Source organism: Gallus gallus, chromosome 4 (assembly GCF_016699485.2).
Source record: "Gallus gallus isolate bGalGal1 chromosome 4, bGalGal1.mat.broiler.GRCg7b, whole genome shotgun sequence".
Lineage (NCBI taxonomy): Eukaryota > Metazoa > Chordata > Aves > Galliformes > Phasianidae > Gallus > Gallus gallus.
In genome coordinates, this window is record NC_052535.1 from 5,329,996 (window position 1) to 5,349,411 (window position 19,416).

General features: G+C 43.0%; 1 long non-coding RNA gene across 3 annotated transcripts in view; it reads right to left on the bottom strand.

The window, feature by feature from the left end:
- Nucleotides 1-18,597, bottom strand: part of LOC101748554 — a 51,433-nt gene extending 32,836 nt beyond the window's left edge. For all 3 annotated transcript variants that reach the window (XR_005859521.2, XR_001464177.4, XR_212085.5), the window contains exons 1-3: nt 18,464-18,597; nt 17,350-17,439; nt 3,222-3,385 (exon numbers count right to left, since the gene is read on the bottom strand). This is a non-coding gene — a long non-coding RNA (uncharacterized LOC101748554). The remainder of the gene's footprint in view (nt 1-3,221; nt 3,386-17,349; nt 17,440-18,463) is intronic.
- Nucleotides 18,598-19,416: the final 819 nt, after the last annotated feature.

The window sequence follows — 19,416 nt, forward strand, 5'->3', positions numbered from 1 at the left end:
AACCACTTAGCTCCTTGTACTGCTGCAGCCATAATTTCTGGCATTTTAACAAGAAGAGGTGATGTTTGCGGAGTTACAGCATTTAATGCTCTGAAATCCATAGTCAGATGCATCTTTCTATCTCCCTTTAATACCAGCCACTCAGGGGAATTACACACACTGGGTCATTGCACTGGTACTCCTTGATCTACCAGGCTATTAATAGTGGACAACAATCTGTTCTGGGCTTCGCCTGGGTACTTACATCATTTCTGTAGTCTTGGATCAAGGCCTGTTATTAAAGAAAAGGCATTAATCTTTCCGTGCTCCAACTTATCTCAAGCTTATACTTACAAAAAGGTAACTCACCCTCATCCTGAGGTCTTCTGACTATTTCTGGAACCATTATGGGAATCTTTGTTCAAGTAAGACAGTCAGGAGTACTTAGATTTCTGTATTATCCTTCCACAGCCAGCTAGATCTAAAATAATCTCTTTTGTTTAAGGAATAGGTTGTCAAAAACTAATCTTTTTTTTTTTTTTTTCCTGCACATGATGCCAAATAAAACAAAACTCAACCCCACTCTGCAGTAAGCAATTTGTACTGGGAGCAGCTGTAGAGCAGAGCTGATACACACCCTATACCTTTGCCTGGATCGTGTACCTCGCAGGCGCCCACAGTCTTGCAAAATAGTAATTTCAACAGTCACTGAGGCACCAGAATCTAATGAGTTTGGTCTCTCAGTATGTTTTTTCATTGTGCAGTTCTGCCAATTTATGCATTAAGACACTAATGGATTTTATATTCCACCTAGTTCTATCTTTTCCCAGGCTCTCCTGTTCCAAACCCTTTTTCACGTCTGCTTCAAATGCCACTTCCAAGCATCATCCAGTTTAGAGAAAACTCCTCTGCCTTCTCACAGGCAGAGTCCTACAGCCTGCAGAATAACAAAGGTCCATTTCATCCTCAAGAGTTTTGGGTTTGTTTGCCCTTAGGTCCCTGATTAGAAAAAGGGATAATTAATGGTAGGAGTTGCTTTGGCTAGATTTATTGCTAGTTCCTTTTCTTTCTAGAGCCCTTCCATCATGTCCTTCTATTCCCAGCCCCCAGTTATGCGAGCGGAATTCACAGGTCACACCATTGTACTGAACCTCTAGCGCTGCAATTCTCAGTCCCAGGTCATTATCAACAGGGCCTCGGGCTCTTGGAGCTCCATAGCAAATGGAACCCAGTCAGTGGACATCCAGCTATAGCCACAGTATTTTCATCTGAATTGGTCTACCTGAGCAGTTAGACCAATCCATTGGCATACAATTCAGTTCCATGCAAATATCCCTATTAAAGGTCCCAATCTGATATCAAAATCTAGGCCTCGTGTGTCAACCAACTCTATTTCAGCAGTGACTCTTTCAGTGGTCTCTTTCATGCTGGTCCCCACCTCCCTGAACAAACAGTATTCTCTACCATGATGGTGTCTCCCCTAATTGTATGGTTGCAGTTCAGTATGCACAGTATGCAAAGGAAGCTAATTTTGAGGGCATGGACTAGGTGAAATGGGATCATCCCAAATGTCCCAATCCCATTCATCAGGTCACTATTTCTCCACTTTGTACTGCAGCCAATATATCCAGGTTAGCTGACAACTTCTGTTTATTTTTTTTTACTTACTTGCTTATTGGAGTCCCAGAATTCAAGTACTCTTGTTCACTCTATGTGGCAATGATTTGATTTCTGTTCCTGCATTGCTCATGCTCTCATAGGCTCACTCTCATGGACTTGACTGCTGGGTTACCACCAATCTGCCACAAGTAAAATGCAGTCTGATGAGGAGAGCAGACACCCCAGCACAGAGCAGAATAAAAATGGCTCGGTGAATATCTCTTCTACTAAACAAAACTGGAGAGTGCTGCTCCTGCACCAGACAATGCTTGAGCATTTATATATGTATTAACATGCCCAAACACTAATGCTGAGTGTGGTGAGTTCAGATATCTGACTTCCTGTGCGGGCTGTGGTGCCCATGAACTATTGTTACATTCTCAGTCAATGTTCAGTTCCAAAGGAAAACACCCCCAGTCACGTAGTCCAAATCAGGATCTGGAAGCACTGATTTCTCTGCAGGTCTGCATGGGAATGCTCCATGCTATGCCGTGGCAGCAATGCTGCTGTACACTGAAGTACTCTAGGATTTGTGGTGCTAAAAAATCTGAAAACTCCATAATTGCCTTTTATATATAACTGAAAACACAATAATTGACTGTGATGTCAACTAAAGAAGGCAGGCAGCACCTTTGGAACCGCACACACCAGTGCATGCGCACACACAGCCTTCTGCCAGGCAGGCAGTGCTGCGTGACTTGTCTTTACAGAAGGCTTAAAATAAATCAGAATTATTTCCAGAGTAGAAGAAAAAACATTGTTATGAAGATGTTTCAGTCTAATCATAAAGCACACAAAAGAGCAGTTTCTTTGGCAGGCAGCACAGAATTTTCTTTCTCGTGGTTCTCTGCCCTCCTGCTCGCACAACCTGGCTCAACCTTTTCTTCTGTCTGATGCCAGTGAACGTATGACATTGTGAAGCTGCCACATCCATGCCAGTGTATCAGTGAACAAGAAGTCTCCTAGATTCCTTTTTATTTTCTTGACAGAGGTCCCAGCCAAGATCCCCAAACCAATGGGGCTGTATTCTGAAATCACACTCAGCAGCTTAAAATGCCCATCTACAGCCAAAGCATTTGAGAAAGTCAGACCACAAACTCTGTTCTTCCTGGTGTCACCTGGCCAGCCCTAATACTGCACAGCTGTTGACCCACAGCCACATCATGTGTTAGAGCTCTCATCGGAGATCAGGGAGGCTCAGGAGTGTTGTCGATATGTTTTCCAGCTCGTGGGTCCTGAATGCACTGTGTTGGATGGGACCAACACTATGGTCCCCTACCCCACAGCTAGGATGGCTCCTACCTCTGTGTTATGCACTTTGCTGGCTTTTCTAAGCAATATGAAAAGCTCTTCCTCTTCTACACCTGTGAAGGTGCCGCTGCAGGTAATTTACTAATTTCTGTGTTGAAACAAATGGTGAACCGGCATGATTTCCTCAATGCCTTCACTGGAAGGAATAGTAATATCAAGCACAAGCCTATGAGTAAGGGAGCACTGAATGAGGAAGGAAGAGGGACAAAGGCTGAAAGTAAAGTCAAAAGGTAAAAAAGAAAAAGAGAAAAAAAAAAAAAACAACTACCAACCTCTCTCCACTTGTCTCACTTCAGCCATTTAAGTAGGGAGAATTCTTCATTGCTGATTGCACAAGTGTGCCATTTTGTTTACCTGGGGTGCTTTCTGTTGAAATTATAGAAGCAGGCCAGTTTTCTTCACTCTCATTTTCAGACAGTTTCACTTTCAGCTTCTTCTGCACAAACAACATGGTACAATTCAGGGGTTGCAAAGGCTGCAGGGAAATATTGATTTCCTCGCAATAACACTAAACAGTTCGACCCAACATTTTCTGAAGGCTTTTACAAAACATACATTTTGAGGGACAAGTTTGTCTTGACAGACTTCTTTTAAAGTGAACTGCCTTTCTTGCAGCTACAGTAGAGCTGTTATTTACCACTTTTTATTACGGTAAAAGAATTATTGGTGCTAGAAATTTCTTTTACTCAGGTAAATAGCCTTAAAGTTTTCGATGATCTGGTTAAGTGAAAAGCTGCACTGCAGCGCAAGAAAATTTCCAATTATTCAGCTAATTAAAAAGTCTTAATTAGAATATAGAATAATTAATTTCTTTTGATACTTACAACTCAGACACTCCCTTGTATACCTTAGGGATCCAAAAAATCTTAGCGAACATAACAATGGGAATTGCTTCGTAGAAAACCCAGCTTTCTCTAAGGCTTTCCTTGGCTTTGTAACAGTTCTGTACATGAGAATAGGGACTGATAGCCAATATTATAGCTGGAGATTCCTCAGGCATCAGATCTCTCATGCAGAAGGTCATATGCCACCTCCAAAGCATTCCAAAAAAAGACACCAAAGTATCGGGAACTGCCTTACAACCAGTGCCCTCCTGCACTACGTGACACGGCCCATCTCATCTCGCCATCACAGCCCCACTCACAGCCCCCCGCGGGCACCACTGGACTAGGAACTCCAGAGCCACTCTTCCCTTACATCCCTCTGTCCCACGCTCTCATCACAGACTTCCAGCCTACTCCTGCCTAGTGAAGTGCTCTGTGTCATCCAGCCAAGTGATACTCAGGGAGCAGCGCTGCTCCTCTGCTGCACACTACCGGCTTTCACATGCCTTCTGGCAGAGCTGCGCTCACGTGGGCACTGGGGATCACAGCTCACCCCTGCAGAGATGAGTAGCAGAGACAGACATACAAGGTCAAAGAGATGCCAAGATGGAAGAAGGCTTATACTTCCATTTACAGCTGTCACAGTGGAGCTTTTCCTCATTTCATTCAATTTGCCTCTACTACAGAGCCCAAATGAGTTTAATTCCAAGAAACACATTTTAGACGTTGCCCAGTGAGCTGGGTGGTGGCTGTGGTTGCCAGCTGCTCTAACACTCTGGGGCTTATCAGGAAAACAGCTCAGCTGTGATGGCCAGGGGATTTATTTGCACCCTGGTCCCTGCTGTCCAAAAGCATATGGACTTGCAATCAGGGAAAAAAATGCTGACAGAAACCCTAGAAACTAGTAGGGAATATTAAATATACTTAGATATTAGAAAGCCTGGGAGGGAGGAGTGGGAGAAGTGCAGGGGCTGTCTACACCAAGAAGGGAGTTATTCCTTAGGTCATCTGCATTGTTCCAGAGTGAGGTAACAGGAAGAGATTGTTTTGATGAAGGCCTCCAACCAATCGCTCCATCTTCCTAGCAGCTCTGGGAGGCCAAGGCAAGACACCAACACAACACAGCCATGCACACTGACGGGCTCTTAGTGGAATTGGTACCTAATATTGCTCTGAAAGAACAATATGTTTGCCCCATTTCTGCTCCCCGTGGGACGGTAATTCTCAGTGAAAGCAATTGTGGCATCTTATTACTTGCTCAAGGCTCTAAGCCTCCTCTCCACCCATTCATGTGTCATAGATAAGAGTTGCATTTACATCCCATCAGTCACACCCTGCTGCACAAGAAGGTGAAGCCACTTTACGCAGGCTAGTTAGCAATGCAAGCCTCTTTCCCAGAACAGTAAACTTCTTTCTGACATCTTTGATGGCAAAATAGGAAAATAAAAATTCAATTACATTTTCACCCTAATAAAATTCACTTATCTTTCCCCTTTTCTATTTTTAAAATATACCTGCATTTGCTACTTTCCTGGATTTCCTCCCTCATAAAATTCAGTAAACCTTGTGTGCATCCTCACTCATCTCCTTCTCTGTGAAGAATTAAAAAGAATTAATAGGCTGGGATATTTGAATAAAACGCTTTTTATTTCATGGCTCGATCTTGCTTCCATAGAGTCTGCATTTATAGCGACCTCATAAATTACCAGCATATACTGAAAATAAATACTCCTTGTGCCCCTGACTAAGCTTGCAGCCTTAGCAAAGAGATCTCTCAAAATCATTGGAAAAGGAAAGGATATTTTCTTTTTTGACTCATTCAACTGGAAATACAATTTTGAGAAAAGCAAAGCAGTGTTTCCCTTTCACTATTTCCATTTCATTTGGGCTGATAAATGCCTCTGGGACGTAGCATTTCTGGTTTCACCTCTTCCCAGCTGTCTGTCTGTCTTTCTCTCTTTCCTTCTCTTACTTTCCCCCTCTCCCCCCACCCTTTTTCAATTGGCCTAAAAATAAGCAGTGTCTGGCAGCTTCAGCGTTGGCTGTCATAGGGATTATTGGTATATGACCTTCTGTCTGTAGCAGAAGAGGACTGGTTTTCTTTAGACAGGCGTCGAGCAAGTTGAGAAGTGGTTTGACTATCTTCGCTGATGACATTAACCAAACGATGTTCCAGAGACGTCAAAGTCCTGTGGTTAGGTAGGCAGCCAGATGTGAATGATGGGACTTTACTGCAAACAGTCCTCTCTTATAAAACATGATGAGACTTTGAAAGAAAAGAAAGCCGCTGTGAATTCATGTCCTTCTTTGTGCTTCTGCTGGCAGCAAGGCACTGAATTAGTGTGAAAATTGAGCAAAAATTAATCTTTGCCTCATAATCCATTATTTAAAAGGGAACACTCACTCACTATAATTTTCAAGTCACTGCCATAGCAAAGTCATTCTGGAATCTGTAAGTTTGCCATAGGGGGGAAATAGCAACATAAGAGTAGGTCTTGAGATTTGCCAGAGTGCCAGACTCTTAATCTGCTTACTGCATTTGCCATTTGCAATTTTGCATTGTAGTTACAGTCTCTCCAAGGTCACCCCAAACGTCTCAAAGCTCTTAACCATCTGTCTCTGATTCCTAAAAATTAATATGGATATGGAGAGAGAAAGTTTGATGGACTCATTAGGGTCACTTTCGTTTACCAGAAAAAAGTACCTGGGCCAGCTGCACCATGCAAGGAAATGATGGGAAGGCTGGGATAACGCACGCAGCTTCACCAGCACTCACCTCTGCTAGCCCCAAACCCTGCTGGGGGTACATGTGGGACTCAGGACCTCTTCACTCCCTATGTATCTTGAGAGGCCACCAGGCAGGAGGACTTCAGGCACAGAATTTGTTTAGTCAGGGCTTACCTTCAGCACAGCTGTCACTTTAACATCAATTTCTGAGTCGACACCATGCTTAAAAGGAGGCAGAGTTGCATATGAAACAAATGACACAGCTGTGTTTCATTTGCCATACGACTTCCCACTGTCCTCCAGCTTCCCATGTGATTTTGAAGCACAGGAATAAGGTTGAGAGGATAAATCAAACAGAGAAACAGTCTTGTGGCTATGGGAACCAATCCCAGATCTTTAGGAAGGCTTGAAACAGTTCACTGGATTTTTCTGCATCTGTGTGGACGCATATCAGACTTTTTACATGGGCAGACTGTGATAGGACAAAGAGTAATGGTTTTGAATAAAAAGTTGGGGAATTTAGGTTAGATGTTAGGGAGGAAATTCTTTACTCAGAGGGCAGTGAGGCCCTGGCAGTGCTGCCCAGAGAGCTGTGGGTGCCCCATCCCTGGAGGTGCCCAAGGTCAGGCGGGGTGGGGCTCTGGGCAGCCTGAGCTGGTGGGGGTCAGTCAGCCCATGGCAGGGGTTGGAACTGGGTGGGCTTTGAGGCCCCTTCCAATGCAATCATTTCATAATTCTCTGATGATTCTATGATTCTATTATTTATTGCCTTCCTGCAGCATGGCGGAAAAACACTCTTCTTGCTTATGTATGTAGATTATGGTGTTGTTGGTCTCCTGCTAGCTGTCTTGCAACCTGGGATGCCAGTCTCTGCTGGGGTCCATAAGATTTAATGTAATGCAGTGGAACTACAAGTATCAAAATACATATGTTACTGAGCATGATGCACATGCACAAATCTAGCTCCCGCTATGACACAAGAAAGGACCACTGGAGAAATTTAGATTTTGTTTCTGTTGTCACGAAGAGGAAAAAGGAAACAAACAAACTGTAATGGTAGACCATAAAACAGCAATAAAAAGAATGGAGATTAAACTGCAGCATGCAGGCAATTTAAGAGAAATAAATAAAATAATAAAAACTCTAAATTTGTTTCCAGTTGGTCTGACAAACAAATCCAGGACAAAAAAAGCTGAATGAAAAAAAAAAGAAAAGTGCAGGCTGCCTAAGAAAAGATATTATGGGAGGAAAAGACTGATGAATACTTAGAGAATGTGTTAACTTTTAAACAGCTTGAATATTCAAATTGGAATAAAAATACTCCTTCAATTAAAAATTATTAAAATTAGCTCAAAGTATTTTTTGGTGTGTTCACTGCAAGAATTTAATAGGATCTAGTACTCAGCAAAGCTTTGAAGCAAAAATAACGTCTCAGGAGCTCATTACGCATTAAATCCTATCAAAAAGCAGGGTCCCACTATGAAATTAACACAATTTGCAAATGATTATTGCGGGCTACTCCTTCCCCTATTCTTGTGGTCAGTTTAGATTTCAGTCTGTGATGCTGTCAAAAGCAACACCACCAAAACGCATGCACAGAAAAAAGGGCACATCGAAACATCCTGAGCTGCCAAGAGCACAGTGCAATAGTCACTTAGAGCTGAATACACAGGAGCAGCTGTCGGGAAAGCCGAGAAGGAGAAAGTGATGTGAACCAAGGGATGTGGATCAAAGTGTTGCCTGGGAACGTTTTATACGGGAGGCAGTTTTGAACCGTACGCCTACCTGGGCTTCTGTAAATGCAATGGTGTAGTTTTCAGCTTTCAGCCCCAGTCCTAACATGGCTGAATTAATTGGTTATTTTAGAGGACATGCTCGCTCACGAGTGTTCATGAAATATGAATCACCGGACAAAGTCTTCTAATGAAATGCTGGTTCGTGTTTCCTCTTGTCTGAATCGGAAGAAGTGGAAAAAAGGGACAATCAATACGGCCTGAAACAGCTATTGCTCATTAAAATTCTAGGCTGTCAATACCGTATGTGTCTATCACTTTGGATGCTACTCAAGTGGTGGTGGTAATGGCACTTTACTGCTGTGTTTGTTAGCGCACTTTTGGAGTCGGCTAAAACTTAGCAGGTGTTGCCTGCTTTCAGTGTTTCTGGGGGCCAAAAGGAGGTGGCAATTAAGGGAGAGTCATCACTCCGCTTAACTGTCCTCAGCTACTGTGAAAGTCAATGTGGTTGAGTTAGGGGATTCGTCTCCATAGAGCCCAGCTGTTATTTTTAATGCGGTATGTGGAATATTAAACTGTTTATCTTGCCATTGAAGCCATAAGAAGGCTCTTTCATGTCATCATTTCTATTTTATTTTGTTTAGAGTCCTTCATTAACTTTTCATATGAAAGATCTGTAATTTACATCTTCAAAGAACTTTCAAAATGTAAGTTTTAGGCACGACAAGTGCTGTATGTGTGCTGTTCTATTCTGATGGCAAAGTCAAATTGCAAAAATACCATCAAGAATATTTCTTCCTTTTCTTTTTTATTTATGAGTAAAACACAGGGGATTTCTCTGGGGAAAAAGGAATTATTCTGACTTGATACTAATCAGCACAAACAGACAGCTAAAACATTGCTGCCTCTGAAAGGCTATAGAAGGCTTTATGATCTATGGGCAAGGGCAAAGAGCCCTTAATTAATTAGACACACTTTGAGACAACAAATGTTCTGCACATAAGTATTGGTTTTGCTTCACAAGTCTAATGCTAAGCAGTCAAATACCAAACCCAAAACCAATCCCCAAACATGCAGGGGGTTTCCTTCACCCTCTTAGATGAGGGGAAAAGGCCTGATTTTTGGCCCGATGGCCAGATTTCCTCTGGGAGCACAGGGGAACACTGGCTGCTACTCTTAACCTTTGTTTCTCTGTTATAAAGTTCAGTTCTGCTAAAGAAATACAACTTGGAAGAATATTTTACTGGGACTTTTAGCAGCAACCACAGCAGGATTTAAAACCTGTGCACCAAAATCTTGCCCCACAGAAGTCAGCAGGAATGTCCTAGCCATCTCCAAAGTATTATTACATCTAAGGGTGATAACCCCTCTCAGGTCAAGTCCCTTGTTATAAATCAGTCGATCAATGCCTAAGATTGCTAAAGCATTCAGTTCTGCATTGTGATGGTAAAGCAATTAAAAGCTTGGCCGTAAACAAATTAGATTCTGTATGTTTGGTTTTACAAATGCTCAGAAAGGGGTCAGATCTTTTATCACTGTTGTCAAGGGGGAGGGAGCAAATCCATTAAGTCACAGAGAACTAATTTACACCACTTAGTGAAAAAAAAGTGGAGCTATAAATGTTGATCCAAGTAGAAAGGTTTCTTTCAGTACAGAAATGCACTGAACTATTTAAGCCCAACAGATCAGAAGTTGGTACTAGCTGAGGAATCAAAAAAATTAGGGACACACTGGAGAAAAAGGATCTCTAGCCATGACTGGAAAAAACCCTGGCATCAGGAGTTGTCTGGTTATGTTTGTATATGTAATCTGTTATCTCAAGATGGTATTTCCTCATCATGCCCTAGATCTACAGCACCATGGTACAGCTCTGGGGCTCCCGTTGCAGATGCACCCATCTGTGTTCACCTGGCTTCTCTCTTGGGTGGTCACGCTTTGCCAGCACTCAGCCCCTTGTCCCTCTTTGATGCCATCCTGCTGTCTGATCACACTGAGATGGGCTGGTACCGGTGGGAAAGGCAGGGCTGGCTAACTGACAAGACCTGGAGACAGTACCCAAATCTGAGTGATCCTAACGTGTTTCTGGGTGACACGTCTTTATAAATTCTCCCAGCAAGTCCACCATGTCTCAGGAGAACAAACTGCTCACAGTCAAGGCACCATCATTCATGGTGCCTTTACTCATCAAGGCACATGCCTAATGCCTTATCTTTAATGAAAGTCTCCGCATGTTCCTGTACTATAAATAATAATTTAAATATTGTATGTCTGAGCTCCAGTTGCTGAGGTTGAAGTGATCATTTTGGAAAGATGGAACAGCTCATCTAAAAATACATATCTGAAAAACTATTCTGGAAGAAGCGAGACTTATAAATTGATAAATGAGTTGAAGCTGGGATGGAGACTGTGATGAGAGGAAAAATTCATCTCTCAGAAGGAAAGAAACGATAGAAAAGCAAGAACTGCTCCAAGACTTTTATTGTTTAAAATTAAGAATTTTAGGCGTAACAATATAACAACTGGGAAACTGGCATTCTAAAAATGCTGACCTAGATGAAGAGTTTTTGAATCCAAAAAAGCATCATTAAGAAGACTTTCTAGTTAAAGAAAATAAGCAGGAAGAATAAAAATGTTTTTTTATGGAAATGTAACTTTGTAGAAGATTAGAGAAGCATGACAGAAACCCAGAAAGAGGGTTCAGAAGAAGCACAGCTCAGCCAACTAAGCAGCTTTGATTCTAATTGATAAGAAGCACAGATACAATTACTCCCTTTCCAGTTCCCTTCCTATAAGCGATATGGGTGGACACTAATGTTTAGAGTGTAGGAATTCATCTCTCATGGGCTCACACCAGTTTTATGTTGCTACACACAGACTGGTGGCAAATCTGCTGCAAGAATGATTATATCTTAAATAAACACAGTGCTTCTTAACAAAACATTTCTTTTGTCATGGACAAAAAGAAAACATTTCATGTATTCTTCTGAGATGAAATAGCATCGAGGAAAAGCTGGCAACCCTGCTGATGGCAGGGGGTTGGAAGTAGATGATCTTTGAGATCGCTTCCAACTGAAGCCGTTCTAGGATTCCATAAAAGCAGAACTCTGACAAGATATTTCCTTTAATAATCCAGTAAGATACTAGTAATATTTTTCCCACATTTCTCATTTCCCTTTGAATTTTATCACTTCACTAATACAAAAGACATGTATCTCTAAGCATGACCTAGCAAAGGTCTTTGAATTTTGTACTGCATAGACCAAATTAATTGCTTTTATTAATGATTATGATAAAGCCAGAGTTTTGTGTCCTACTTATGAAAACCTATTTTTCTGAGAACCTTTACAAGGTAAACACATGAAGGTGAATGTAGCTGGTGCTGTCAGCACTGCAGGAACAGAGTGAGGGGAGGAGGATGCGGGGACTCCAAGGTAAGAGAGACAAGAACACTGCAGGCCGCAGGAGCACAAGAGGCAGAATCCAGTTCTGTGGTCGGAAGAAACTGACAACTCCCATTTTCAGGAGCAAAGCAGCCTCCCCACAGTCTAACTTGAAAGCAATTACACAGATTGAGGAGATACTCATAGTGCAGCGAGTTATTTGGCAGAGACTCATTCAGAGAGAAATCAGAGAGAAGCTACAGTACCGCAGCAGGGTTTGCTTTAGCCCTAAAAGCCTATACCGTCCACAAAAATGCCAATGGAACATCACTGGGGTTGTGAGCAAAAACTGCAGAAGGCCATTGTATCGTCTTAGAAAATGGAGAGAAAGAGTGAGCAGATGATGGAAAGCTTGAACAGATGAAATTGAACCAAGGAGATAGGAAATTAATTGCTGTATTAAGTATAGAGGACTGGGCACTCATGGGAAGGGTTAAAAGTCTGCATTTACCCTGAATTGCACTTCAAGGCAGGAGACTTTTATGCTGGCAGAATGCAGGCTGGAGAGGGAAAGGAACACTGATTGATAGGAAAGAATCAAGCTAGTGAAAGTGAATAATAGAGGAACAGACAGTAATTGTTGAAGGAGATTTGATAAACTGTTTCAGAGCAAGACAAGTAGCAGAGAGTCAAATATTGTGCTGCCACAAAAGCCAAAAGTCAGGAAAAAAAAAAAAAAAGAGAAGCAGCAATGCTTTTTTTTTCCCCTGCTCAGAAAACACCTAACCAGGACCACATGAGATATGAATCAATAATGCTGTTTTCAGGTGTGTTAAAATTACTATTAAAAATCAAAATTATTGCTCAATTTAACAGTGAAGCAGCAAGACCCATAACAGAATATCTGAGCCTGCAGTCCCAAAGGCCTGGGCACAGTGCACTTACACTCACATGTACACTCCCATTGCCAGAGTTATGCACCCATGCTCCAGGTAAGCAGACTGCAGGGTTGAGTTGAAAGCCTCCTGTTATGCACAACTCCAAATTCAGTTTGCATTTACACTTCACCAGTTTCTGGACTGTATTCTAGAGCCACAGCTGCACGTTCGGCCATTGTCCTTGGCTGGCACTGAGCAGTGATGGCCGAGGCTCCCTTGGAAGGACAACCGCTGCTCCCCACTGTGCTGAGCTCCCTGTGTCTGCAGATTAGACAAGATCTAAGAGCTGGAATGAACTCAAATGTAAAATAATGCAGTTGGCCTCACCCCAGAGAAAGCCAAATCTCATCAGGGCTGGCTTTAAAGCAAGGCAGAGCTGTCCTGCTTCCATCCCGAACTGTACCTGTGGAAGGGCCCAGACCATGCACAACCTAAGCGTGACTAAGTCAGAGCAACACCACAAGGAGGGCAGGATGAAGCAAGAGCTGTTTTTCCCTTTAGAGCACAGGTTGACTTTAAAAGGAGAAAAACGACTGCAAAAAGAATCTCAGGAACGTAATGAAGCAGCACATTGGGAAAGCAACACAGGAGCCTAGCACCTCCCAGTAGGTGTGAAACACAAGCAAGTGCAAAAACAATTGCAGATTAAAGTTTGTCTCTTCTCAGTTTGACTGGCCTGAGGGAGGCAATGACGGGATTAAAAAGAGTAATAATAACAATCAGCCTATGGGAGTAATTTTTAATAAAAATACTCTGCTCAGAGGAAGTTCTGGCCTGTACCTGCATGCGTGTGGGCTCCCAGGAGGGCAGCTGGTGCTGCTCTGTAATCAAAAGGAGCTGCGGTAGGCGCATGAGAACATCGGGGCTATAAGAATCTAGGACATGGAGGGTGGCTGGAAGGGATGGTGTGAGCCACGAGCGCACCAGGTGGGAGCAAAGCACAGATTACTGATTTCAGTGGGGTAAAACTTCAGGTGTGTGGGGGGCTGATGAAAGCACTGACAGCACACGGACACTAACAAAGGAGCTGAGCTGCGGTAGGGATTTTTCAAGGACTGCTTAATGAACTCTGCTTTCAGATACATCAAGTGAAATATGTAAAATAATCACTACAGGGCTGAGTCTCTGAGAGAGAGGGAACAGACGGCGCTGGGAAAACAGCTGCACCTGAGACTGGAGAACTGCACAAAGGGCTGATCAGGTATCCTGCAGCCGCCTTGCTGGGCTCGCACAACAGAAGAACACTGAGTTGCCACCAGTGTTATGCACAGCACGGCGGAGGAATCGTATCACTTCTGTGTTTCGTTTTGCCCACCTAATAATGGATCTAATCATATTTACCTGCCTCACAATAGCACAGTGAAACATAATGGGGGGCTTTGAATTCTTGGACAATGCGCCCTACAGAACTGAAAAATTATAACAGACTCCTTCTCAAAGATCCTACAGTGTTTTATCTTACTGCAACTGACATGTTAACTCAGTGCCCAGAAGAGCTTTGATAAAAATCTCAGTTGTCTGTTGCACATCTCCTTCTAAATCAGTGGCAACCCTGAGCGTCCGTTATTGTGATGAGACACACCATTTCTGTGATGCTTTTTGATGAATGCCCTAACTGAGCTGCTAACAGATCCCTATCTATGGGCATTTCAGAACAGCAATGGATTTACATCCCCGAAACACATATGATGAATTAGCGAGACTCCGGCTCTGGTGGTCAAATGAAACTTAAATGACACAAATGAACAATTGCAGAAATGCTCAAAGCTATTGTCTTTGGGGATGGATAGTTCTTTTCTCTATGCAGGAAAAAAATTGAGAAGCAGTTGTTGCAACAGAACAGTATCACAGAGACACCTTCCTCTTTTCAGCTGCTGAATGCATCATTGCAAACACTGTCTTGCCTTTTAAACTTTCCTTTTGATACTCATTCTTTCAAGCATTCAACCAGCACATGCTGACACCCCCATGGACCTAACCTTCCTTAAAGGAAAATAATGACAAAATGGCAGAAATGGGAAAACTCAACCCTTTGTGTACAACTACTGCAATTCTGTAAATGCTCTCAATCAGCTTTTTCTTTATTCTTCTTATAAAGGTGGCAAAAGTACAAAGGAAACCTATTTCAACTTTTTTCTAGTCAAATGATGACCTCTGGGTCTGTAAGGGTTTCTTCAGAGGGGAAGGTTCTCCTGTCACATTAGCCAGAAAGGGGTTGACAACAGTGACATTGTGCCACTTGCCTAAGATTCACCAGAGAAAGAGAAGAAGCTAAATCATCTCCTTAGCACAAAGCTAATCCCAGCTCTGGATAAAGTGTGGCCACCAGATCAGCCCTGAGGACTAAGTTGCCTGAACTGGAGGCATGGCAGCAAGGGTCAGGGCACGCCATGGAGGCAGCCGCCTCAGTGATGACAGCCTACTCAAGCCTCTACATTCAAGTACCCCTCTGACAAGAGGGGTGAATGGAGGGGATACATTGCCTGGGGTTACGTTGAGAGGGAGAGAGTGGGCTCTTCACAGGGCACAGAATGGGCTCTTCACATAAACAGTGCTCTCTTCCCACGTCATCGCTGCTACTGCCCTCCACTGCAACACACTTTGAGATAAACCAGCAAAAAGCTCTATTTAAGATAAAGTCGGTAAAGTTTGTTTCAAGTACTCTCAGATCTGGAGAAATCTAAAAAGCCACCTTTCCCAATCTGCAGTGCAGCCAGGCGGGTTAATGCAAAGAGACCTTTGTGAGACGGCACATCCAACGCTGCTGCTCGGCCTGCCCTGGCTGAGCCGTGGTCCCCAGGAATCACCGAACCTCCTCCTGGGCAATTGGGCTGCTGGTGGAAATGCTGCTTAGTGTGAGCAAAGGGTTGCGGCATCTGGGCCTTGGCCTTCAGCAGAGAGGCTGGCATGCAGGATTGAAAATCCTGGCTGGCGGAGCTGACAACACCTGCTACTGTGTCCTGATAAGCTGGGCTACACAAGGACAATTATAAATGTCTCCAAGACATGTTAGAATACATGTTTTAATTTAATCAGAGAGAACAAAAAAGCACATTAATCACTGCTCTCTTAACAGCAAAGATGTCCAGATATTTGCCAAGATATCAGCATTTTCCCAGAATGCTTCAGGTACAAAAGAACAACAACAACAACAAAATTACAGCCTTGCAGGGGTAGGTACAAGGCCAAATTCCTCCGTGCGTTCTGCTGAGCCATTGCCAGCACAGCCAGCTGGGGAAGGAAGCCGCTGGGAAGGCTGCTGGGAAGGCAAGGAATGAAGGTCTGAACAACGACCTTTAGGTTCATCCATAGCAAAGTGACCAACTGCTCTGGCACTCATTTGCACGAGTGTGCCTAACCTCAGAGCACCTTTGCAGTAAATGCTGTCCCTGACTCTTCCGTACGGTAAAACAAAAATTAACAAGAAAACATTCACAGAAACGACAATTGAACACTGTTGTACCAATCACAGGGCTGATCAAGGAGCTTTCTGATGTGTGATGGAGTGATCAAGGAGCTCTGATGTCAGAGCTGGGACATGTCCTCTCCTTACCATCCAGGGAAAGAAAAAAGCTATCATCATAATTTTGTTGCATCCCATGCTGTGTTTTAATCGCTATTTGTGCCTTGATAGCACTTACCATTTGCTTCTAATGAGACCACCTTCAGGCTTGTTCTTGATTCTGCTGATGGGCTTTTAAAGGAGGAACTGTCACTTCTGTTTGCTTTGAGCAGATGCATTTAGGTTGGAAACTAAACTGTGTAGTCAGTGGAAATGTTTCATCAGGTACCGGTGCCCAGTGGCAGTGAGAGTGTTGTGCATTAATAGCTGAGTGTGAGGCATCTCGTCAAGCCTTCGAGAAAATTCAAGGAACAATTAAGAGACCACCACAGAGGGACCACAGCTAAAGAGCCACTTCCGCAGAGGAAAAGCTGAGACCTCCGTACTCCATGCAGAAAGAAACAAGCTCAGCTACGATTTTTAAATCCTACAAACCACCCCTTGCATTGCAAAACCAAACTGCATTGCATGCAAAACCAAGATTGCATTGGTGGATCCGACAAGAAAGGACCTTTAAGGAAGTCTGGTCTCTTATCTCCCAGTGCTAATGTCATTTCTGCCAGCTACAGCATCACACTCCTGGATGGCATGGTGGCATCATGTAAAACCAGGTACCTGCAAAAATGTGCAGTTTAACAGTGTAGCAAGCAGCTAGAATGTGGTTTTATTTATTTATTTATTTGTTGTTGTTGTTGTTGCTTAATTCCCTGTAGGAAGTTAAACTCCTCAAATTCAGCTTCTTGTGACATGAGATCTTCTTTCTTCTTACGGTTGTTATTTTTCCCCATTCAATTTAATGCATGCAGCTGACTTTGGAGGAACGTAGTGGTGAGTAAAGAGGCACTAAGTAATAATCACCTTCCCTAACTGTCAAATGATTGTTTTGGCTAATGCAAGATGCAGGCAATTTATTGATGGCTATATACTGCAGAGGGATGATTTTGCTTTACTTTCAAGGCAAAATACAAAATAAATGTAGAGAGAGAAGTTAGACGGATGGACTGGTTTGATCTCAGATGGACAGCAAGCAATAATGATACTTTCAATGGAGAGGCTCAACAGGACCGACAGCTGAGAGTGTTTGGCAGTTCGAGATAAGCGATAATGATCTCCACCACACATTCCTACTGCACCTTTTATTCCTAATCACTCCTAGAATAACGAGAGGCTCTTTCCACTTCCATTCTTACTCTGGGCTACGCTTTGTACACTTTAGCATGAAGGACAGGGCCATACCTGTTTAAAGCAGCCATGTGGGACGAAGTGCTGAGTCGCAAATGGAGGTGCTTTGATAGGCACACTTAGATGCTCCTCCTGAAATCAAACCTGGGAGAAGACCAACTGAAGTCAGTGAGACTGTTCATGTGAAAAATGATGAGAGGGATTAGGTAGAGCTGGAATGCACTGATAGCATAGCGCTTCTGAAGCACTTTCCTGAGCTTGGATGTTGGGCTTCTCTTGCTTGGGTGATTTAACAGAATTACTAGAAACATAAATTCTCAAAGGCACAAGATCACTCTGTGCCTCCTTCAGGTTGACTTCAGAAGTGTAACATTTGTGTTTTGTTCTTTTGGCCATCCTCATGGTGCCCTGAGAAATAAGGATCAGCCTCCCGGAGAGCTTATTTGGAGCCCTCCTTTGCATGCAGCCAGCGTTGTGTGAACTGTTGTGTCAGCACTATCCAAGTTCATCTGATGGCAGGCAGAACACATCTTTTCCATTTGAAGCCAGAAAGAAATTTAAAGAGGGAAAGGGGAGGGGGAAATCATTACAGAAAGTACAAAATCAATTTATCCATGGAACAATCTCAGTTTGCTTAACAAATAATTACGATTTTTTTAAAAATGTAATCTATAGGATGACAAATGAATGAGCTAAATGATTGTCTATTGCTTGGTCATATTTGATCAAACAAGTCACTAGCGTTTGTTTGCCTTGCTACAAAAGTCTGAAGAAAAACGGTTAATGCAAACAAGTAAGGAACACATTGGAAACACAGAATCACAGGTGGATTTGAGTTGAGAGGGACCCTTAAAAGTCATTTAGTCCAACTTCCCTGCAATGAACAGAGACATCTACAGCTAGATCAGCCTGACGCATGCTTTTGCATATTTCTTCTCTCAAAACATAGTTCACAGGGGGTAAACTGAATGGGAATTTATCGGACAATCTCTTGCAGAAGTGCAATCAGCTTTAATGACAAAAGCTTGCTTTCCATCTTGTTTAAAAGCCTCCATCTTTATTAGTGCAGAGAAAAATGTCACCCATTGAATCAAACAGGGACAATTCCCCAGCAGCCCAGCTGTTTCTTAGAAACCACCTATTAGTGACCTGGAGTAACCCTCCTTACCTTATGGAAGCTGGCAAAATCACAATGGAAGGTGGCCGCAGAATGTATAAAAGCTGCAGAATAAAACACTTTTATCCCTTTTTCTTTTTCTTTTTAAGTAGAGAAGGAGAGAAAATGGCCACGTGTCTCTTCGGTCTCTTTGGCCTTTGTTTCTGCACAAAGTGAGACTGGTAGCTCATGACAAATCTTAGTGCCTTAAGATGCATATCAAATTACTGGAGAGTAGAGAACAGTACTTGATCATTTATTGAAGAGCCTTGTAAAACGAATGGGAACTAACATCCAGAGGCTTTTGCAAGTCATATCAGCATGTCTGGAGGCAGTGCAGCCGTGTGCCAGGTGCTGGCTCACTGCGGCCACTTGCTGGCACACCTTGACAGCCTCCAGAGAAGGCAGCTGGCTCCTAGCTCTGTAACTCAGCTCCGTAACATGCCAATTACATATGGAGGTCTGAATTAAAATAGAATTATTGAATATTAGAAATACCGAGGAGAGGATTGATATTAGAAATATCAGGTAAAAGTCTTTGTTTTAGAGGCGGATAAAACGTTGCCCCAAACCAAGCCATTCCCAAAAAGAAAGGTGATGTATTCTGGGAGCCAGTCCTGACTCCAATCTGTATTTAAGCACAGCTACCAGAAAGATACAGCTCTCTCTTTCCTACAGGCTCCAACAGCAGCACGGGGTGTTGACAGCAGCCGAACAAGCAGCAGCTGTGCCTGCAACAGCCGCAGTGAGGAACCAGTGTCCAGGAGTGTCAGGGAGCATCAGAGATGTCAGCAGGCTCCTGCCAGCACCTTCCCCTTCAAGCCCTTTCTCTGCACTGTGTCATATCCTTCTTAAGTTTTAAACATACGTCTGGACATGGTAAAGAAGAAAAGAGGCAGCAAGAAGTCCTTTATTTTCTGTTGATACCACATACGAAGCTACAGATGTAATGTCTAACAGACATT